Source organism: Elephas maximus, chromosome 24, assembly GCF_024166365.1.
Source record: "Elephas maximus indicus isolate mEleMax1 chromosome 24, mEleMax1 primary haplotype, whole genome shotgun sequence".
NCBI lineage: Eukaryota > Metazoa > Chordata > Mammalia > Proboscidea > Elephantidae > Elephas > Elephas maximus.
Window position 1 is genome coordinate 44,746,225 of NC_064842.1, and position 23,675 is coordinate 44,769,899.

Sequence of the window (23,675 nt, forward strand, 5' to 3'; positions counted from 1 at the left end):
ATGCTCAATATCATTAACCATTAGGAAAATGTAAATCAAAACCACAATGAGATACCCCTTCACACCCACTATTTTTATTTATTTATTTTTTAGCATAGTTATAATAAAAAGATGGACAATAACAAGTGCTGGGAGGATGTGGAGAATTTGATGTCCACAACTATTGCTGGTAATAATGTAAGGTGGTGCAGCCGCTTTGGAAAACAGTTTGGCAGTTCCTAAAAGTGTTAAACATAGAGTTACATATGACCTAGCAATTTCACACCTAGGTATATTCTCAAGAAAAATGAAAACATGTTTGCATATAAAAACTTGTATATAAATGTCTGTGACTGCATTATTTGTAATAACCAAAAATTAGTAATCACCCAAATGTATATCCGCTAATGACTGGGTAAATAAAAGGTGGTTTATCCGTGCAATGGAATATGATTTGGCAATCGAAAGGTATGAACTATTGATACACACTACAACTTGGATGAACCTTGAAAACGTTATACTAAGTGAAAGAAAACCTTCACAAATGGCCACGTGTTGTGCGATTCCGTTTATGTAAAAAGTTGAGAACAGGCAAATCCCTTGAGAAAGTAGATTAGTGGTTGATAGAGGAGAAGAGAGAGAGTGACTGCTGATGGATATGGTATTTCTTTTTGGGGTGATGAAAAGATCCTAAAAGTAAATAGTGGTAATGGTTGCACAACTCTGTGAATATGCTAAAAACCACTGAATTGTACACTTTAACAGGGTGAGGTTTTTGGTTTGTGAATTAAATCTCCAGATATAATTAAGATATAATCAAGATACAATCTCAAGAATGAGTATAGCTTCTAAATCAGGACAGCAACAAAAATACAAATATCCTTTTTATGGTATACATTAGAACAAATATCCATTTACAGTGTACATTGTATTGTAACTATTCTAATTTATAAGGTGCGAGAGATAGAATACAAATTGAAGCAATAGTGGGCCGATGCAAACAGAAAATTTAGATATGGCCCTTTTCCTTCTCTTCACTCCCTCCTTCCCTCCATGAAGATAATAAATGTTTGTTATTGTTTTGTCGTGGCTGTGAATGAGCTATGGAAGGGATGGGTAAAGCAGCAGGCTGGTCCTAGACAGTTTTATAAATGAAGAGAGTACAAGACTTTCTTCAGATCTATCATTCACATGGGGCAGAAATGACAGCAATTTAAAGGGCTACCCTTCCCAGGGTTCCTTTTGTTTGCTTGTTTTGATTGTTGTCTGTTTGTTCATTTTGCATTTTAAGAGGGCTTAAAGTTCTAAGCTGTCAGAGCTTTAGTGTGTATCAGAATTCTGACCTGTCCCCAGAGGGTCGGGAATCTACATGGTAAGCAAGCACCCAGGTGGTTCTGATACACACGGTTCATGATCACATTGAAAAAATATTGAGCTACAAAAACACCTACCTATGAGTCAGAATCGACTCGATGGCAAAGAGTTTTTTTGACAGCCTAATCAGGAACCCTGGTGGTACAGTGGTTAAGCACTCAGCTGCTAACAAAAGGGTGGTCAGCCGCTCCTCGGGGGAAAGATGTGACAGTCTGCTTCCATAAAGATTACAGCCTTGGAAACCCTATGGGGAAGTTCTACTCTGTCCTACAGAGTTGCTATGAGCCAAAATCAACTCAATGGCAATGAGTATATAGCCTAGGCTACTAACCAAAATGTTGGTGTTTTGAACCCACCAGCCTCTCCATGGGTAAAAAGACCTGACGGCCTGCTTCTGTAAAGATTTACAGCCTTGGAAACCCCATGAGGCAGTTCTACTCTATCCTATAGGCTTGCTAAGTCAAAGTCGACATAACTGTACCTAACAACATGTTGGGAAAAGTACATAAGTAAGCATGTGGATGATATAAACAACTCCAGGCTAGTGGTTACTTTGGGAAGGCGGAGGAGAAAATTGGGAGTGGGGTGGAGCCTTAGCAGTATCTGAAATGTTCGTGTCTTCTAAAAAATGATTTGAAGGAAATATAAAATGTTAATTTTTATTAAATATGGGGCTATATACATTGTTTGGCATTCTTTTCTGAATAAGTGAAATGTTTCATGCTAAAAATATTTCAACACCTCTGGCATTTTAGATTTTAGGGCCATTTCAGGGACTCCCCACACTGAGGCAGGAGAGGAGATCATTCATTTCCGTTGCTGGGCACCTTGTTTTCTGTAGAGTTGTAGGTTATGGCAGCAGCTCTCTCATCTTGGAAGCTGTTATAGATTTAATTGTGTCCCCCAAAAATATATGTTGGATCCCTAACCCCTGTTATCTGTGAATGTGACCTTAGTTGGAAATAGGGTCTTTGCAGATGCAGTCAGTTAAGATGAGGTCATATTGGGGTAAAGGGGGCCCCACTGCTATATAACTGATGCCCTTATAAGAAGAAAAGAGATACAGACACAGAGGGAAGATGGCCATATGAAGGCAGAGGCAAAGATTGGAGTTAAGCTGCCACAAGGCAAAGAATGTATGGAACAGGCAAGGAACTCTTCTCCCCTAAAGGCTTTGGAGGGAGCATGGTCCTACAGACACCTTGATTTCTGACTTCTAGCCTCCAGAAATGAGAGAATATATTTCTGTTTTTATAAGCCACACAATTTATAAATTGTGAGATATAGGGGAAGACAGACTACATGTGAGCAAAGAAACATCAAGGATCACAACAGACATCAGAACTAACTGTGTTTTTCATCGACGTATGAGTCGAGTGATCCACCGCTGAGTCATACGAGTTTGGATTCACGGGGGCCCCCCAACCAAGGGAGCCCCCCTGCCCGATATAGCACACATCCCCGTGGTAAAGTACAGGGTCACAACTGGACCAGTAAGTGACATCCTGATAAACGGAGAAAAAATTTAGGTTGTCAAGGATGTCATTTTACTTGAATCCACAATCAACATCCATGGAAGCAGTACTCAGGAAATCAGAAGATGTATTGCATTGGGCAAATCTGCTGCAAAAGACCTTTTTCAAGTGTTGAAAAACAAATATGTCACCTTGAAGACTAAGGTGCGCCTGACCAAAGCCATGGTGTTTTCAGTTGCATCATATGCATGCAAAAACTGGACAATGAATAAGGAAGAGGGAAGAAGAACTGATGCCTTTGAATTGCGGTGTTGGTGAAGAATATTGAATATACCATGGACTGCCAAAAGGATGAACAAATCTGTCTTGGACGAAGTACAACCAGAATGCTCCTGAGAAGCAAGGATGGCAAGAGTACGTCTTACAAACTTTGGACATGTTGTCAGGAGGGATCAGTCCCTGGAGAAGGACATCATGCTTGGTAAAGTAGAGTGTCAGCGGAAAAGAGGAAGACCTCAGTGAGATGGATTGACATAGCGGCTGCAGCAGTGGGCTCAAGCATAACAACAATTGTGAGCGTGGTGAAGGACTGGGCAGTGTTTTGTTCTGTGGTACATAGGGTCGCCCTGAGTTGGAACCAACCTGACGGCACCTAACAACACCAACAACAACACGCCACAGAGTTTGTAGCATTTTGTTGTGTAGCCACAGGAAACTGATAACAGAAGCCCACCAGTGAGCCTGGCCCACCAGTCCCCTCCACCCGCAGGCTTTCTGGGTGTGAAGATCTGCTTATAACCTCTCCTGGCTCCACACGGGCTGTCAACCAGGGCAGGATGCAGGAACTCAGGAAGCCTCAGGATAGAATTTCTGAGGGAGTAGGAAAGAGAAAAGGGAACAAGGAAACCAACCTCAGCCTGTCTGCTTTGTCCCAGATGATTTCTGTTCTGGAAGTTGGTGAGGAGTCTGTGTTTGAGTCACAATAACTCTGGTTGTTGCCTGCCTGCCTTTTCCCTCATCCCCTGCTTTCCACCCCGCACCCCTCCAGCCTGCATCAGTTAAGTCCATTTCTGACTCATAGCGACCCTATGGGACAGAGTAGAGCTGCCCCGTAGGGTTTCCAAGGAGCAGCTGGTGGATTTGAATTGCTGACCTTTTGGTTAGCAGCCGAACTCTTAACGATTATGTCACCAGAGCTCCCTGCCTCCAGGAGAGAGGAATTTTTGTTTCTTGACCAAAGGCTAACTCAGGGACCCTCAGTCCAATCATTTTCTTTGTTGTTTTCTCCAGATGCATTCTTTCCGTGTTGCATGACTGTATGCTGATGTGTGGAGGCCCTGGGTGGTGCAAATGGTTAACTGGCTTACCTGCTAACCAAAAGGTTGGAGGTTCAAGTTCACCTAGAGGTGCTTCAGAAGATAGGCCTGGTGATCTGCTTCCAAAAAGATCAGTCATAGAAAACTCTATAGAGCACAGTTCTACTCTGACACACATGAGATTGGAATTCACTGGATGGCAACTGGTTTTGATACTGATGTGCAAACGAGGTAAACCAGTACTCCTCCAGAGGTGGTTGCCTGCCAGGGACTGGGGGGTGGAGATGAATCCAAGGGTGTGAGTATTGACCAGTGGTCTTGGGTGTGGGGAGAGGGTGCTGGGATGGCCAGCCTGTGGAGAGGGCACATGTGGCTCTTGAGTGAGCAGTTGAGGTGATGGGAGGCAGCAGACTGGCCCTAGACCTTTTGTAAATGGAGAGTACACATCCAGCAGACACAGGCTTGGTTTGGAAGGAGATGCATGCCACATCATCAAGTTTTAAAGCAGTCTCTGGCCAACTGGAAAGCATGCCAGTGTATGCCATGCCAAGGAACAGGGAAGGCTGGCAGAAAGAACTCTGACCTGAGAGTTAGAGCACTCAGGCTCTTGCCAGCTTCTTCCTCCGCCTGGACATCTTCCCTCCTGTCTGAGAGCGAGCAGTGCCCTCCATCTACCTCAAGGAGGTGGTGAGAAGAAATCAAGGCACGAGGAAGGCTGCTGGTTTATAATCCTATAGTTGCTGCAAGGCCTTGGTTCCACCAACCCTCTCCCTCCACCCTAGTTTCCTGCTGCCCTTGGTCACGCCACATAAGCCCCTGCCAGGGTTGTGCCTTCTGTTTTCTATCCCAAACCTCCCCTTTCCTCTTCCAGGCTTCCTCTCTTCTAGGTTTGATGACTTTTAAGCTTTTTGAAGTTACTTGAGGGACTGTTTGGGGTTCAGAGTAGACTGGGGCTCTCCATAGACAGCTACTGACCATCCTTCTTTCTGTGCCAAGCACTGTGCTAGCTGCTGTGTGTGATCCAATGTTAAATTGGTCCTCTTCTCCTTATAAAGAAGTCTGTGGAGACAGTGCACACCCATCAGGTTCTCCGCTGCCTCCTCAGGCCAACTGCCCATCTCTCAGAACATGGGACATTGTGGGTGTAGGTGTTGGGCTGTTTCAAACCCTGGGGGTTTGGGGTCGGGTGTCAGCATGGGGTCAGAAGTGAAGTAGGTACTGGACCTCTCACCTTGTTAATACCTGACAATTTGTCAAGTCTCTTCTGTCCTTTAAAATAAGTGATCTTTTCTTCCCTTCAGTGTCATTCTCAAACCACTATCCCAGGTCTTCATCATCTCATCAATCAAATGGTTTAATGGCTCATTGGTTGGCTTCTTGCCTTCATTTCCTCCCCAGGTTCAGTCTGTCGGATTGTCATGGGGCTTTCCCTTAAAAGCCCCTTCTACAGCAAGGCATATCCCCAAATGAGAGCCTAGTATGACTTCCTGTTTCCTACTGCCGAAGTATAACCTCTCCTGCATGGCCTTTGAAGCCTTCCTGACTTTGGCGATGCTGCCTTTACTCTGGTTGTCCTCACTCCTGCCCCATTCCTGCCACTGTGGTCTGCTGCTTAGTTCTGTTCTCTTAAACCCTCCTTCATTGCTTCTAGCTCATCACTCCTCAGCTCATGGCCTGCCCTCATCTGAAATCCCTTCTGTCCTTACTCATGTCCTGTGCACCCTTGTAGTCCCTCCTCCTCTCAGAGCCTCCCATGATGGCACCAGAGGTCCTTTTGCATTCTGCACCACAGTTCATTAGAATTGGAGGGGACATTAGAGATCCTTGACTGCAGGCTCTCTCCAGAGGCCCTGAGACACACAATAACTGCCTGTAACTACACACCAGCTTATTCCAGAGCCAGACATTGCGATTCTTAGTCCAGTGCTCCTCCCATCACTCCATGCCACCCAGAGATGTAGGGGAAGTATTCTCGCCCACGGCTAACTAGGATGCCATCATCACAGCAAAGGAGATGCAGTGAAGTAAATAGCAATGTTTGTGGAGGTTTTCTTATTCGTTGCCTTTGCCATGCAATTAGCTTTTTATTATAGCCTGTTCTCATTCTTGCTGACAGTTCTACACATAGAGCCCTTTATTATATCAGAATATAACACTGCCCTGTTCACTAATTGTTTCATGCATACAAGTCAGAACTGTCTTAAATATCTTTCTTAGCGCGTAGCATCTTGCGCACTGCCAGGCATGGAGTAGAACTTGCTGTCTACTTTTTAATTCGCTGAATTCCAAGGACAATTCCAGCCTCATGTTTGAGCTCTTAGTAGTGGTGTGGATCTGCCCACCCACATCATTGCTGATTGTGCCTTAATTCTGGATCAGAGGCTTCCCGGAGCCCCTGGTTAGAATGAGTTACACCCTCCTCTCTGTTCTCACAGTACTTTATTAGTACCTTTATTGTTACTCATATCATGTGAGTAATTATGAAGAGCTTCCTGTCTCCTCCTGGATCTTGAGTTTCTGGGGGCAATAAGAAGTCTTTTCGTGTATGATCCATAGGTCCTAACGGAGCCCTGGTGGCACAGTGGTTAAGAACTTAGCTGCAAACCAAAAAGTTGGCATTTCAAATCCACCAGCTACTCCTTGGAAATGCTATGGGGCCCAGTTCTACCTTGCCCTGTAGGGTTACTATGAGTCGGAATCGACTCGTTGGCAATGTTTTTTTTTGTTTTTCCAATAGATCCTAACACAGTTTATTGCACAGTGTTGTGTGCAGTGCGTGGTTGTTGCATATCATGAATAATGACATTTTATCTGTATGTGGCCTATCGGCACAACCCAAAGCCTCCTTTGACACTGTGGCCAAACCCCAGGCTGGGACTCAAGCCAGACTGGGAAGGTGTGGGATGGTTTCCAAATAGGCAGACGTAGCTGTATGTCTCTGAGTGTGTTTCTAACCGCATCTCGAAGCCAAATATCCAATAAATTATTTTGGTCTTATCTATCATATTTAGTTGGCTAAGCCTCTTCCTCCCTCCATCAGCCCAGATAATGAAGAGATGACGTTTTTATTGTCTGTTCCGTGGCACAGAGGATAAAGTAGGTTCCCAGGTTCCCAGACACAGGCTGTACTTTCCAAGCACTCAAGCTGAACCCGTCTGGGAAGGAAAGGCATGTCTAGTGGAAATAGAAAGGAAAAGCCTAACAGAATGAGGAGACATTCTTCATTGATTCCAAGCCTCTGAGAGTCAGAAGATCTTTATTTTACAAATAAAGAAACTGAGGCTGAAAGAAGGAAAGCTAACTAAAAGTCATGGGTTAGTGAAGGAGTGAAATCAAGATTAGCAGAAAGAGCTGTGTAATCCTTGGCCACTGCTCTGGCCACCTTGTATGGTTTTCCTTAAACTACAGCTACATCATGTCATTAGAGAAATGTCATACAACTGCAGTATCACACAGTGCTTTGAGGACATTAAGAAAGGAACAGAGTGGTTGGATTAGAATGTAAATACAGGGAATCATCAAGGGTCTAGAGAGAGGACGGGGGAGGAGAAAGGCTGAAAGAGTGAGAAGTCAATTCTGATTTAGGATAGTTTAGCTCTATGGAAAGATGAATAAATAAGGGAATAAGAGCCCAAAATCATGCCACAAATCATCAGGGTGGGTAGATGTAGATACAATAGCTTACCTCCAAGCTGTTTTCAGATTCCCTTATCTCTTTCTCTTATAATCAGACTAATTCAAATGTTTAGAACTTTCTAAAAACTTTGTGGGGCAAATCTGCCCAAGCGGGAAGGAAGGAAGAAAGAGAATTGCCTTTGGGTTCCCACTGTGCTTGCTGGAGCAAGGGCTATTGGCAGAAGGAGTTATTGCAAAATGGAGCTCTGTGGGCCTGGGTATGTATCTTCTGGTTGGGAGGTAGTAGAAAATAATATTTCCCCAAATCCCTGAATAAGTAGATCTGTAGTTCTAAAAGTGGAGCCCTGGTGGTGTAGTGGTTAAGAACTTGGCTGTTAACCAAAGGGCTGGCAGTTCAAATCCACCAACCGCTCCTTGCAAACTGGATGGAGCAGTTCTGCTTTGTCCTATAGGTTCGCTATGAGTGGGAACCACAACTCAACAGCACCTAACAACAACAACAACAGTACTTCTAAATAAATAACAAAATGGAAAAGGGGGATTGCAAAGTTCTGATTTAGAATTTCATAACTGAGTAACTTAAGAACCAGATAGCAGAGCTATGGCTTTCCAGCAGTTCATATAGTAAAGATTTGGGATTTTGTGGTCTAACTAATTGCATCGGTAGAAGTATAAGGTCCAGATAAAAGGCTTGACTTTACCCCACAGCTAAATGGTGTGCTAATTCCAGGTGCCGTGCTGTAGGAGGGGTCCTGCCCATCTGGAAAGCCCTCAGAGCAGGGTGGCTGGAGAGTGTGGGGCTCTGGACAGAGAGCACTTTTTATTTTTTCATTCAAAAATTTATACACAAATTGTTTTGTGACATTGGTTGCAGTCCCGATATTGTGTCAGCACTTTCCCTCTTTCCCATTCCATCCCAGGTTCCCTGTGTCCGTTTGTCCAGTTTTCCTGTCCCTTCCTGCCTTCTAGTCTTTGCTTTTGGGCAGGTGTTGCTCATTTGGTCCTGTATACTTGATTGAACTAAGAAGTATGTTTCTCATGTGTGTTATTGTTTGTTTTACAGGCCTATATAATCTTTGGCTAAAGGATGAACTTCGGGAGTGGCTTCAGTTCTGAGTTATCAGGGTGTCCAGGGGCCATAGTCTCGGGGGTTCCTGCAGTCTCTGTAAGACCAGTAAGTCTGGTCTTTTTTATTTTGTGAATTTGAATTTTGCACTACATTTTTCTCCTTCTCGTCCAGGATCCTCTATTGTGATCCCTGTCAGAGTGGTTGGTCATAGTAGCCGGGCACCATCTAGTTCATCTGGGCTAAGACTGTTGGAGGGTGTGATTCATGTGGTCTGTTAGTCCTTTAGACTAATAATTTCCTTGTGTCTTTGGTTTTCTTCATTCTCTTTTGCTCTGGATGGGATGGGACTAATATTGTATCTTAGATGGCCTCTCACAAGCTTTTAAGGCCCCAGACACTAGTCACCAAAGTAGGATATAGAACATTTTCTTTATGAACTGTGTTGTGCCAATTGACCTAGATATCACCCTAGACCATGGTCCCCAGCCCTCAGCCCCAGTAACTCAGTCCCTCAACGTGTTTGAATGTGTCTAGGAAACTTCTATAACTTTGCCTTGGTCAAATTGTGCTGACTTCCCCTATATTGTGCGTTGTCTTTTGTTTCACCAGAGTTAACACTTATCTAATATCTTGTCAGTGATTTCTCCTCCCCATCCATCCGCTCCCTTGTAACCGTCAAGGTTTTTTTTTTTTTTTTTTTTTCCTGTGTGTAAACCTTTTCCTGGGTTTTTATAATAGTGGTCTCATACAATTCTGTGCTTTTGTGATTGACTTACTTCACTCAGCATAATGCCCTCCAGATTCATCCATGTTGTGAGATGATTTGAAGATTTATCATTGTTCTTTATCGTTGCATAGTATTCCACTATGCGTGTGTATGTATCATAACTTGTTTATCCATTCATCTATTGATGGGCACTTAGGTTGTTTCCATCTTTTTGCTATTGTGAATAATGCTGCAGTGGACATGGGTGTGCATATGTCCATTCCTGTGATGGCTCTTACTTCTCTAGGATATATTTCTAGTAGTGGGATTGCTGGGTTAGATGGTATTTCTATTTCTAGCTTTTTAAGGAATCATCATATTATTTTCTGTAGTGGTTGTACCATTTTACATTTCCACCAGTAGTGCGTTAAGAGTTCCAGTCTCCCTGCAGCTTCTCCAACATTTGTTATTATCAGTGTTTTTGATTAGTGCCAATAATGTTGGGATGAGATGGTATCTCATTGTAGTTTTGATTTGCATTTGTCTAGTGGCTAACAGGGTGGCTATGAGTCAGGGTTGACTACAGCAACAGAAAAGAAAAAGAAAAACGGGTAATAATCGTGAGCATTTCCTCACGTGTCTGTTAGCGACTGAATGTCTTCTTTGGTGAACTGCTCATATCCTTTGCTCATTTTTAAATTGGCTTATTTGTCTTTTTTGTTGAGGTGTTTGAAGTATTCTATAGATTTTAGAGATTAGACCCTTGTCAGATATGCCATAGCCAAAGATTTTTTCCCAGTCTGTAGGTTCTTTTTTTACTCTCTTGGTGGAGTCCTTTTTTTTTTTTTTTAAATCTATTTCCTATTTTATTTTATTACTTTTTTATTGTACTTTAGATGAAGGATCACAGAACAAACTAGTTTCTCATCAAACAGTTAGTACACATATTGTTATATGACATTGGTTATCACGCCCAGGATGTGTCAGCACTCTCCGTTCTCAGGGTGCCTGTCACCAGCCCTCCTGTTCTCTCCTGCCTTCTAGTTCCTGCCCCCGGGCTGGTGTGCCCCTTTAGTCTCATTCTGTTTTATGGGCCTGTCCAATCTTTGGCTGAAGGGTGAACCCCAGGAGTGACCTCACTACTGAGCTGAAAGTGTGTCTGGGGGGCCATACTCTCAGGGTTTCTCCAGTCTCCATCAGGCCAGCAAGTCTGGTCTTTCTTTTTGAGTTAGAATTTTGTTCTACATTTTTCTCTAGCTCTGACCCTCTATTGTGATCCCTATCAGGGTGGTCAGTGGTGATAGCTGGGTACCATCTAGTTGTACTAGACTCAGTCTGGTGAAGGCTGTGGTAGGTGTGGTACATTAGTCCTTTGGACTAATCTTTCCCTCATATCTTTAGTTTTCTTCATTCTTCTTGCTCCTGAAGGGGTGAGACCAGTGGAGTATCGTAGGTGGCCATTCACAGGTTTTTAAGACCCCAGCTGCTACTCTGTTGGTGAAGTCTTTTGATGAGCCTAAGTGTTTAATTTTTAGGAGCTCCCAGTTATCTAGTTTATCTTCTGGTATTTGTGCATTGTTAGTTATGGTCTGTGTTATATTTGTACCATGTATTAGGGCCCCTAGCATAGTCCCTCTTTTTTCTTCCATGGTCTTTATCGTTTTAGGTTTTATATTTAGGTCTTTGATCCATTCTGAGTTAGGTTTTGTGTGTGGCGTGAAGTATGTTTCATTTTCTTACAGACGGACTTTCAGTTTTGCGAGCACCACTTGTTAAAAAGACTGACGAGCACTTTTTTGGTAGGTATTTTTAAGTGCTTAAACCAAAAACCCACTGCCGTCAAGTCAATTCCGACTCATAATGATAAGCTCTGTTTTTCTTCATATGTTTTCTTTTCATCTTTTTTGTTGTTGTTGATTTTGTATTTGCTGAGTCTTTATGTTTTTCTTGTTTTTTATCTTGATGTGTAGGATTGTTAGTTTGCTTTGTGGTTTCCTTAATATTTACCCCTGTTTTTCTAAGTTTAAACCAAACTTCTATATCTTTACATGATCTTGACTTCCTCCCCATATGAAAGATCTATGACTACATTTTTTTAGTCCCTTTTTTGTGTTTAAATGTTGTCATCTTTTACATATTGACATCTCTGTTTCTGTATTTTCAGTGTTTTAGCTTTGATTTATTTTTGTGACATCCCTATCTGAGTTGATATCTGGTTGCCCTGTCCTGGGTTGTTATTTGATGTTACTGATTTTCTAACTGGAGGACTCCCTTTAGTATTTCTTGTAATTTTGGTTTGATTTTTGCAAATTCCCTAAATTTCTGTTTATCTATAAATGCCCTAATTTTGCCATCATATTTGAGAGACAGTTTGGCTGGATATATAATTCTTGACTGGTAATTTTTCTCCTTCAAGGCTTTGTATATATCATCCCTTTGATTTCTTGCCTGCATGGTTTCTGCTGAGTAGTCCGAGCTTAGTCTTATTGACTGTCCTTTGTAGATGACTTTTCGTTTACCCATGGTTGCTCTTAAAATTCTCTCTTTATCTTTGGTTTTGGCAAGTTTGATTATAATATGCCTTGGTGACTTTCTCTTGGGGTCTACCTTATGTGGGGTTCAGTGAGCATCTTGGATAGATATCTTACCATCTTTCATGGTATCAGGGAAGTTTTCTGCCAACAAATCTTCAACAATTCTCTCTGTATTTTCTTTTATCCCCCCTTGTTCTGATACTCAATCACTTGTAGGTTATTCCTCTTGATAGAGTGCCACATAATTCTTAGAATTTCTTCTTTCTTTTTATATTTTTTTTTTACATGACTTATCCTCAAATAAGTTGGTGTCAAGTGCTTTATCTTCAGTTTCACTGATTTTGACTTCCATTGCCTCAATTCTGTTCCTATGACTTTCTATTGAGTTGTCTAATTCTGCTATTTTATTGTTAATCTTCTAGATTTCTGTTTGCTGTCTCTCTATGGATTCTTGCAGCCTGTTAAATTTGTCATTATTGTCTTCTGTAACCTTCTTAAGTTCCTCTGTTGTTTATCTGTGTCTTCGTTGGCTTGTTCTGCATTTTGCCTGATCTCCTTCCTGATCTCTTGAAGAGTTCTGTATATTAATCTTTTGTATTCTACCTCTGGTGATTCCAGGGTGTTCTCTTCCTCCAGAAGATTTCCTTATCTTTTGGGAGCTTGCTAAAGCCATCATGGTCTGCTTCTTTATGTGATTTGATATTGACTATTGTCTCCAAGCCATCAATAAGTTATTATATTTATTTATGTTTGGTTACTGTGTCCTAGCTTCTTGTTTTGTTTTGTTTTGATATGCCCAAATAGGCTGCTCGTATGAGTTAGTTTGATTATTGGTGCCTTTGAAGCTCTAACGTCCTGTCACCAGGTGGTTAGATCTGTTATTAGGTATGTGAGCCCAGGAGTCTGTTTACTTCCCTTGTGTGTATTCAGCTCGGGTGTCCAGGTAGCCAGTCACCAAGTGTGTGGTGCAGGCTCTTATCTACCAGGGGTAATTGGTGTGGGCACAGGTATCTGGCTGCAGTAGGGGGTCATGCACTGAGCAAGGCAGGGGGCTGACAGCTGCCCGTGAGCATCTGGGAGGAAAGCATGTCCCTCTTCCCTAGCGCATATAAGAGGGTTGAAGCTGGAATGGGCACCCAGTGCTGTTGGCAATGAGGAATGGGAGGCACCACTTATTTGTGGACCCCTGTTGCAGGTGGCTAGGTGGTGTGGGTGGAGCCACCAGTCCTCAGGCCCCTGATGTGGGTAGGTAAGGAACCTATTTAATAGGCAGAACGGTGTCAAATGTCACAAACCGATACTCCACCATAGAGCTGATACAGTGAAGTTAGGCTTCGGGTATATATCCTATTGTACTGTGCTAATGAGGGCCTAACCAAAATGAAGGCCTAACCAAAAACAAAAAAATGGGAACCCTGGTGGCATAGTGATTAAGTGCTACGGCTGCTAACCAAAGGGCCAGCAGTTCAAATCTGTCAGGCGCTTCTTGGAAACTCTGTGAGGGCCTACATTATTCAAATGGGCCCACACAGGGCTCTGCAGGGGTAAAAGGCATTCAGAGTCAATGGACCCCTTATGTCTGTGTCTATGCAAAGGAGCTATGCCTGCCCTGAGTTCCCACCTAAGGGGAGCTGGCAAATTATTTTTTTCCTGTTTGTTAATTTGTTCCCTCTTCAAGGCTAGGAGAATGGCTCAAGATGCTTGATGGGTCCTACTTCTGGCCCAGGGGATGTGGCAGTCCCTGAAACCAGCCCAGACTGGTGCAGAGTGGGGAGGAAGCAGGTAAATGGGAGAGAGGTTTTTCCTAAACAGGTGTTTTTTAATCTGCACAGTAAGTTAGACACATGTACTTATCTTTTGCTGATTGAGTGCTGCTTTTCACTGGTTCTGGAGGCTCGAGTAGACTGCACTGCTACTCTCCTGATGTGAAAAATGGATCCCAAGTGCCACTGCTTGCCTTACCACTGGTGCCAGCCAATCTGGCCTTCAGGGTGCCAGTTCCTGCTGGGTCAGGTCTGGCAATGCCTCGCCACTTCTGAACTGTCTCTCCCTTCCCCTGCCTCTCAGTCCGATTCTTCAGCTTTGCCTTTGATATTCAGGGCTCCTAGATTGTCATATGTAATCGATTCACTTGTTTTTCGGGTCTGTGTTGTAAGAGGGACTGCAGAAAGCGTCTTACTATGCCACCATCTTGGTCCCGCCCCCTGTCTGCCCAGTGATGGGCCTTGTGATATGTTCTGGTGACACAAAGATGGAAGGCTCAGCCGCTTCCTGCAGGAGTCAGAGGATATTGGGAAGTTAGACCTAGAAACCAGTGATTACAATAAAGGGGATAAAGGCTATGAGTGAAGACAGTACAGGGTGCTCAGGGATCATGAAAGAGGAAGCATCTAGATCTGCCTGGAGTTGCCAGGGAAAGAGGCTACACAACGGAATTGTTCTTTGAGCAGAAACTTACTCAGAAGAGGTTCATTACATGTGTAATGGGGGCTGGGGAAGAAAGCCACAGAGAGGGAATGCTTGCAGAGGCACAGAGTTGTGGGCAAATATTCTTCATTTGGGGAATGGCAAATATATGGTGGGCAGTGGCTGAGTAAAGGGAGCATGAGAGATAGTGACACACATCTGTGCGTGATGGTGGTAGCGGTGGTGATGGTGGAGGACGGGGTAAGACTGGAGTCAGGAGGACCAGTTAAGGAGCAATCCTTTACATGTTTTACTGTCAGAAGAAATGAGGGTCTGAACTAGGATTGTGTCAGTGGAACCAGAGAAGATGGAAAAGATATAAGAGATTGTTAGGGATCTTTAAATTTGGAGGATGAAGGATAAGGAAGAATCAAAGATGAATTTCAGGTTTGGGAATGCTGGCTTCCTTCCCTGACATGTAATAAAACCCTGGATGTGGAACAGTCTAGAGCGGGGAGAGGGATGAAGATGATTCTGGCTTCATTAAATTGGATATGCCTTTTGGACCATTGGATGAAGAATTCTGGCAAAAGGCAGTTACATGGTCTGGAGCTCAGAACAGGGGTCTGCATTGGACACCTGGGATTCATCAGTGTCTGGTTGATAGTTGAAACCATAGCATAGATCACATTGTCCCAGGTGACTGAGCAGAGAGATAAAGACAGGCTCTAGGGGTCTCAAATGGGCATAGAAAGTATGGGCAACCGGAGATGGGGCCTGAGGGGGAGCAATCAGAGAGGGAGGAGGCAGATTAGTGGAGACCATTAGCCAATGAGGGGAGAAAGAGTTTTTACAAGAAGGGAATGTTTAACAAGGTCAAGTGTGAGTAAGGAACTTACTGCTGGCATTTGTTTGAGAAACCTTGACCTTTTCTGTTCCCTTACTAGAAATAAATACCTTTTCTTTGTAGCTGGCAGTAATGTACAGGGGACCTGCCCTTATGGAATGGAATTGTTACTCTGTGTCTTAGATTCTGTACGGAAAGTCCCTTTGGTTCTAGGCTTTTGTCAAGTAGCAAGGAACAGTTATCCTTGGGCCATTTGCACTGAGAGGGAGAGGGGGCTGGGTGTGAGGGATTAGTGCCTTAATTTTAGCAAGCCTCTCTGTGCTCCTTGGAAGGCAAGCTTTACATAAATAGAAGTATTATTATTATTGCATCCTCACACCGTATCAGAGCCAAACACTGGAGTCCTCAATACTGTATTTCTTTCTCTGGGCTTACGGAGGGGTGGGGAAGAATGGGACATTTAGGTTGCTAAGTGATCGTACTTCTAAAAATAATGCAATTCCCCAGTGGCTTCTTCTCCTGTTTTTTGGTTAGAGTAAGAGGATGCCAAGGTCAAGTTATGGATGACAAACTGTTTCTCAGGATGGCTTCAGGGCAGCCTACTGGGGAAGGACAAGATAAATGCTCCCTCTCCAGTCCTCCTACCTGCTTCTCCTTAGGGCCCACTACTGTGGAAAATTGCAGGAAAAACTGGGCCTCCCCCTGCTTGAATTCAAGAGCCTTGCTGAGGTAGTCAGCCCCAGTGGTTGCTATGGCAATGGTGGGTGGTTGGGGGAGGTGGTGATGCAGCATTTGGCCTGTGAGGCTTGGATGCTCAACGCAGGCTGCTTGAAGCCCAGGCTCCTGATGCTCTGGACGGTTTGTTTAGGATTCCAAAGGGTCACTTGCTGCAGTGTTAAAGTCTTCAGACAGGCCAGCCAGCTTAGCCAGTTGAATCCTTCATCATTGAATATGCATCTCACAGGACCAACTTTGGCAGGTGTTCACAGGATTAGGAGTGGCTCAGTGTCCTTGATGGGGGAAGGGGTGTGTGGAAGAGAGCCCTGCACTGCAGAGAGGGGGTGGGATCATTGACTCTGAGAATTGAAAATAGCCTTCAAGATCATCTTGTTTATCAGCTTCTTTTCTGGCCAACAACATGCCTGACAGCTGGTCACGAAGCCCCTGCTTGGATTCTCCTTGTGTTTGATGGCTCACTACTGGGCCAGGTATACCATTCCAGCTTTTAGATGGATCAAAGGGTTTTTTTTTTTTTTTCCTTCTTCTTCTTTTGAGACAGAATATTGCCCCATCTAATTCAATCCAGCGGCTCTGATTATGCCTAGAAGGAAGTATAAATTTTCATCCAAATGATTGCCATGTACCACCAAACAAGACTCAGCTGACTCAACTACTCTTCACCTGACATTGTTTCAAGACCTCTTGTGCCTCCCCCACTCCCCAGGTTTCTCCATATTGCTCTGAAGATATGACACCCAGAATGGAACACAGTACTCCAACCAGTCTGACTAATGCAAACACTTTAGGATGATACCACATGTCTTTCAGTGAACATAGCCTGAGATTATTTTTTAGCCCCCTCCTCGCACCATTGGCTGTTATCAAGCTTGTGAATATCTGTCATTCCCAGATCATTTACATTTACATAGTTGTCGCTGTCCTCTACTTTTGTACTTTTTGCTGTTGCCATCTAAGCTGTTGATAAATATGTTGAAATGGACAGAAATGGTGACAGAACTCAGTCATAAGCCTCTAGAGACTTCCCTGCAGGTTTGAAATGAATAGCATAATAACATTAATAGCTAACATTTGTTACAGGCAACAACAAATCACGTGTGTGTATGTATGCATAAATAATCACAACTGGTCTTCTGAGATGGTTGCTGTTATTATCCTCAGTTTACTGATGAGGAAACAAGGCCACAGAGAGGTAAAGTAAATTGCCCAAAGTCACATAAGCTCTAAATAAAAAAGTCAGTATTCGAACTCAGTCTTCTATTCACTGATTAGTATAATTTGGGCAAGATTTTTCACATGATGGAAATTCACCCATTGGCATGCTGTGCCATGCTGACAGCATAATATATGGGATTCTTATTAAGGGTCTTGTTGTAATTTAGGGCTACCAAATCTTTAATATTTTCCCGATCCATTTGTCTAATCAGGAGCCCCGGTAGCGAAGTGGCTAAGCACTTGGCTGTTAACCAAAGGTCGGTATTTGAAGCCACCAGCCATTCTGCAGAAGAAAGGTGTGATAGTCTGCTTCCGTAAAGATTTACAACCTTGGAAACCCTATGGGGGCAGTTCCACCCTGTTCTAGAGGGTTGCTACTCTGTTCTAGTAGGAATTGACTCGATGGCAGTGGGTATGTATCTAATAATTCTATTAAAAAAAGGACATAAGGTTAGCTCGGATTGGTTTGTTCCAGGGCTTCAAATTGTTTTTTCCTAGTTCAGTCGTGGCTGAGGAAGCAAAACTGGAACAGATCTGAATTTTTAAAATTTGGATGAACTGGAATGATAACTGAAACAGGAACAGTTACGGGTCGGGGCCCTGCTAGAAACCTAATCTCCCTCTTAGAAAACAAGGGCAGTATACGTGATGCATAGCAACCAGATCTCTTGCCCTTTGGATTTTAAGCAGAGTCAAATTGTGGTGCCCCGCTTAAAAAGATGGCAGAAGACCGTGCCACTTTGAATGTGTGTCGCTCTCCACAGGCCTGCCCATAATCCAGTCTCCCACATCAGGTTCCTGAAAGGGCTTACTATGCCTCTTCTGAGTCTCCCATTCCAGGGTTTTCACCAGTAACATTTTCCTGTTCCAGTTATCATTTCAGATCATCGAAATTGTGAAAATTCAGGTCTGTTCTGGTTTTGCTCTGTTGGCCATAACTGAACCAGTTTGAAACCCTGGTTCTATTACAGTTTTTTATCTATGAGACTGATAGCAGATCACTTAACCGTCTCTAAAATGGGGAAAACAATCCCTATGCAGCTATTTCTAGAGAAGTGAGGCTCCTGTGGGAGAATGTGTAAATATGCTTCTCAGACTTTAAAGTTCCATAGTATTTGAGCCATTGTTATTATTCAGAATGGCTAAGTATTCTTCCTTATATTATCTCCTTTCTGGGCTCTACTTCTTTCTTAAAAGAATTTGTCCGATCATGTAAAGTTATTTTTATATTTCTAAAACACCAAGAAGCATGGCTGAGTACTGGACTCAGCTTCAGAAAGAAGATCCACTAGCCATCTTCCTCACTGAATTGTGCCTGAGAGAAGAAATGGAGCTACAGACCTCAGGAGTTGCAGAATCCCTGTGACCCTAGAGAAGTTAAACATTTTTTCCTATTTGAGTTTCCTCATGAAGAGTAAGGCTTCCCTGCCTGCCTCCAATCAGCAGGTTTCAAAGAAGTGAGCCACATTGATCCTGAAAGAAGGGGACCATATGCACTGATTTTCAGTTTCTCTCTCCCTTCCCTTCATCATACTGCAGAGCACTGGTGGTGCAGTGGTTAGAAGCAGTTGGCTGCTAACTGAAAGTTCTGCAATTTGAAACTACCAGCCGCTGTGCGCAAGAAAGATATGGCAGTCTGTTTCTGTAAAGACGTACAGCCTTGGAAACCCTATGGGGCAGTTCTGTCTTATAGGGTCGCTATGAGTTGGAATTGACTCCACAGCAGCGGCTCTGGGTTTTTGTTTTTTTAATAAAAAATGAAAATGTTCTGAGACTATTGGAAACATGGGCCTAACCTAGCAAATGACTTTTGAGAGACATAGTTGTGCTTGGTTCACCAGCTGCTGTCACCAGTTTAGTTGTGCAAATGGTGGTGACCATGTGTCCTCCTTCACCACTGAGGATACAGCCGAAGTGAAGGATACTGCAGCAGTAAGGGGGCAGGATAGATTTTCTGGCTTCAATTATAGAGCAGGCTAGGGTGCCTTCCTACTGCGTGTCTTGTAACATGGTATTGACTCCCCTCCTCCTTCTGGAGTGAGAGAGGTACAGTATACCTTTATCCAGAGTTTATACTAAATACTACTGATCCCAAGTGTCATGGATTGAATTATGTTCCCCCAAAAATGTGTGTATCAACTTGGTTAGGCCATGTACATTTTGTGATTGTAATTTTATGTTTATATATTAGGGTGGGATTGGAAGATCACCCTTACTCAGGTCACCTCCCTGATGCAATGTGGAGGGAGTTTCCTTGGGGTGTGGCCTGTACCTTTTATCTCTCAAGAGATGAAAGGGAAGCAAGCAGAGTGTTAGGGACCTCATACTGTCAAGGAACAGGACCAGGAGCAAAGCGCATCCTTTGGACACAGAGTCCCTGCGCCTGAGAAGCCCCTCAGCCAGGGGAAGATTGAGGATAAGAACCTTCCTCCAGAGCTGAGACAGAGAAAAAGCCTTCCCCTGAAGCCGACGCCCTGAATTTGGACTTGTAACCTACTAGACTGTGAGAAGATAAATTTCTCTTTGTTAAAGCCATCCACTTGTGGTATTTCGGTTATGGTTCTAGATGACTAAGACACCAGCACAATGAATTCTCATACATTTTCATCCCGTGTCCCTGAGAGAGATTCTTGCCTCTTTGTGTGCCTCCGATACCAAACCAGTTACTGTCCAGTTGATACCAACTCATGACTTATGTGTCAGAGTAGAACTGTGCTCCATAGGGTTTTCCATGGCTGATTTTTCAGAAGTAGATCACCAGGTCATTCTTCTAAGGTACCTCTAGGTAGACTTGAACCTCTGCCCTTTCAGTTAACAGCTGAACGAGCATGTTAACCGCTGGCACCACACAGGGTCTCTGCCCCCACAATACACTCCTCTAAAACAAGAACATAAATAGGGAAGCAAAACTTCAGGCTCCTCTGAACTTTCACAACAGGCCTTAAATGCTGGGAGGGTCACAGGGAATGGGCAGATGTGGATAGAGGAGGTAGGAGGTTGAGCAGGCAGGTTCATTCCACCTCACCCTTTACCCCAGAGCTTACCCCTAGAGAACCCCTCTGGGCACTGGTGGTTTGATTGTACTCCTTCCCATAATGCTGACCAGGACCTTCTCCCCCAAAGAGGGGTCACCCTGAACTGAGAATCAAATTTCTGTGTCACATTTGCTTGGAGGGTGCCTGGCCTCAGGCCCCATTTTGAGGGCTGGTAAGAGGAAGTTTGTGGAGTGCAGGGAGGACACTGTGGTCAGACTGAGCTAACAATATGGTAAAGCTTCCAATTCTTAGGGGCTCAGGCTCGTAATTGTGAGTGTGGAGACCAAAATGTGTTCAGGACTGCTGCTGCTGCTGCAGCAAAGAGGTGTAAAATGAGAGTTTGGAAGGAGAACCAGGGATAATTTGCTAGTTCACAGCCCTAATTACAGTTCACACAGAATTTTTGGTACTCCCCTCCCCCATTTATTTTCTTTTAAATATGTCAGCAAAGGTGAGATCAGCAGGCATGAACATCACACGGTATAAGAATGGCTAGCCAAGGCACATCGCTCCTTCACTCTAGGAGAGGGGCTTCTGTAGCAGGGACGTGTTTGGGATCAACATCCCCACAGCATTCCTCCCTGGGACCTAGGCTGCTGCTGCTGGAAGGCTCAGCCTACTGGTTCCCATAGAGTTTGTCTGACAGTGCAGTACAAGATACCCCAATTATGAGGTTGCTTAGAAGGGTGTGGAGGGAAGCAACTGAGCACTGTGGTGGGGGCCGTTGGAGAGGAGTGTCTAAGAAGTCTTTGGGTTTTTTTTTTTTTTTCTGTATAGACTTCGTTTTTCCCTCTGGAAAATTATACCAGGAACTCTGATCTTACTGCAGTCACCCTTTGCCATACAGTGGCTGCCTCGATTCTTTTTGACAGCTTCAGACATTTTCACAATCCTTCTACTGACAACCACGCAGAGCAGGCATATCCTGTCGGCATCCTGAGTGTTTTGGGAAGACGGGGATAATGAGCTGCTTTTTCGTCCCAATTCCCAACACCCAAGTTCAGAACCTCATTACTTCACAGCAGGACTGTGGCAGAGCTTCCTACTTGTTCCCCTGGCCAGGTATCTCTCTCCTTCCTGTCCACAGTCTCAACCACTACTGGAAGACCTTCCAAAAGCACGGCTTCGCTCATGTTATTCCCCTGGTCAGGAACCATTGATGCCTCCCCCTACTCATGAGAGGAGGGGGCAGACCTGGCTCAGCAGCTCTCTGTGCGGAAGGACTCAGGGTACCCTAAGAGAGTAAAATGGCTGTTGAAAAGGGCGAACACCATCTGTGCCTGCTTTAACCAAAGTTCAGGGTCCAGAACAAGAATTAGTCTGGTCCCATCTTTGAACTTAGTTCTGGTCAGACTGCCTCTGTAGTGTTTTTGAAATGGACACTAGCTTTGAAGAAAGAAAAGGAGTGGTTCCAGATCAAATTTTCCAGAATAACTAGCATTTGGTCTAAAGAGTGAGTTACAGGGGAATGAGAGAAGAAATAAGGGATGTAATCCTGAAGGAGAGAATAATTACTACAGAATATGCTACTTGTCTTTGAACACTTGAAAGGCAGTCTTGAGGCTACATTAAGAGGGGGTTACTTTGTGTAACGCTGAGGTCATGTATAGGCTACCTTGGGAGAAAGTGAGCTGCCCATCACTTCAGGATCCCAAGAGAGGCTGGGATGATCTTAGCCCAGGAATACTGTACAGTGGTGTAGAGTTTAGGCTTGATGTGTTCCAAGGTCTTTTCCAACTTGAAGTTTATCTATTGACTCTTTTCCTGCAACATCCATTTATTGGGTACCTACTGTGGGACCCCACTCCGGTTGCTGTGAGTCGGAATCGACTCGACGGCACTGGGTTTTTTTTACTATGGGACAGATGCCTTGCTCTGTACTGGAAATATGGCACAAGCCTTGCCCTCAGAGAATGTAGTGTAGTAGGGAAGACAGATAAGAAAACTGAATTAGATGACAGGAGATTGGGGAGAAGAGTGACTTGAGAAGGCTTCCTGAGGGGCATGGTTTTGAGGGGCATGTTGTGGAGAAGTAGGGTAGTCCTAGCCAAGGCAAGGTAACATGCAAAAGTGCCAAGATGTGATTTCCTGGTGCCTGGTTTTTGTCAGTGGCTGTCAGGTCGATTCCAACTCATAGTGACCCCATGTGGTGCCTGGAGGAAATTGTGATTAGTTCAGGTCGCTAGAGTGTGGCATGGGGTAGGCAAGGTAAGAAGGGCTAGAACACTAAGTTGGGACCAGATCATGGTGTTATTTTGAAGTCATGTGGAGACATTGGGGGATTTAAAAGGAGAAGCTACATGTCAGACTTGAGTTTTAGATAAATAGCTCTCGTAGCGACTGGGAGATAGAATTGTGAGAGGAGGGGCAGAGAGAAACCGTAGGTATTCATGTGAAAAATGATGAGGACATTGGCTGTGATGATAGAGATAGAGACAGACAAAGCTCAGGAGTTACTGTAAGACAATCTGCAGAGAAAGATAGAAGTGGTGACATTTGAGTTGAGAACTAAGTGATGAGAAGAAGATAGCTATGCGAAAATGTGGGCTAAGAGAGTTCCAAACTAAAGGACCAGCAAAGCCCTTGAAACAAGAAATAAACCTGGAATGTTTGAGACACAGAAAGGAGGCTAGTGTGGCTGGATCACAGAGAGCGGAGGAGATAGTGGAGAAAGATGAGGTGAGAGAGACAGGTTTAGCCAAGGTCATGCTGGGCCTCGTCAGCCCTGGGAAGGAGTTGGGATGTTATAATAAGTGTAATGAGAAGTTAGAGGATTTTAAGCAAGTGGGTCTGATTTACACTTTGGAAAGTTCACTCTGCTATTTGAAGAATGGGCTGTAGGGGGGCATGTTTAGACTAGAAGGCCAAGGGGAGGGCTGAAAATGCCCAATGAGGTGAATATACAAGGAGAGGTGTCTGCTCTGGAGCAAAAGACCGGGGCAGGGCGGGGGGGGGGGGGGGGAGGGGGGTGTTGTCATTTGCATCCAAATGGAGGCTTGGTTTTTAAGGACACTTAGGGAAAGTGTGTGGATCAAAAAAAACGGGGGAAACAAAGATGAAACCTTTGGACACATCCGCTTTTTAAAGGGGGGTGGAGGAAGAGGAGTAGGAGAAAATCAGAAAAATGGTAATTCTGAAGGAAAGGGAGCGGTTTTAAAGGAGGGGTGGTTAATAACGCCAAATGCTGGAGAATTGTAAAGTACCATAACATGAAGGGAGCCTTGCGTGGTGCAAATAGTTAATGCACTTGGCTGCTAACCTAAAAGTTAGAGGTTCAAGTCCACCCAGAAGCTTCTTGGAAGAAAGGTCTGATGTTCTACTTCTGAAAAATCAGCCATTGAAACT

At 44.0% G+C, this 23,675-nt stretch overlaps 1 protein-coding gene across 1 annotated transcript in view; it reads left to right on the forward strand.

The window, feature by feature from the left end:
* Nucleotides 1-23,675, forward strand: part of LOC126066847 (voltage-dependent R-type calcium channel subunit alpha-1E) — a 360,842-nt gene that overhangs the window by 76,983 nt on the left and 260,184 nt on the right. The window lies entirely within an intron of this gene.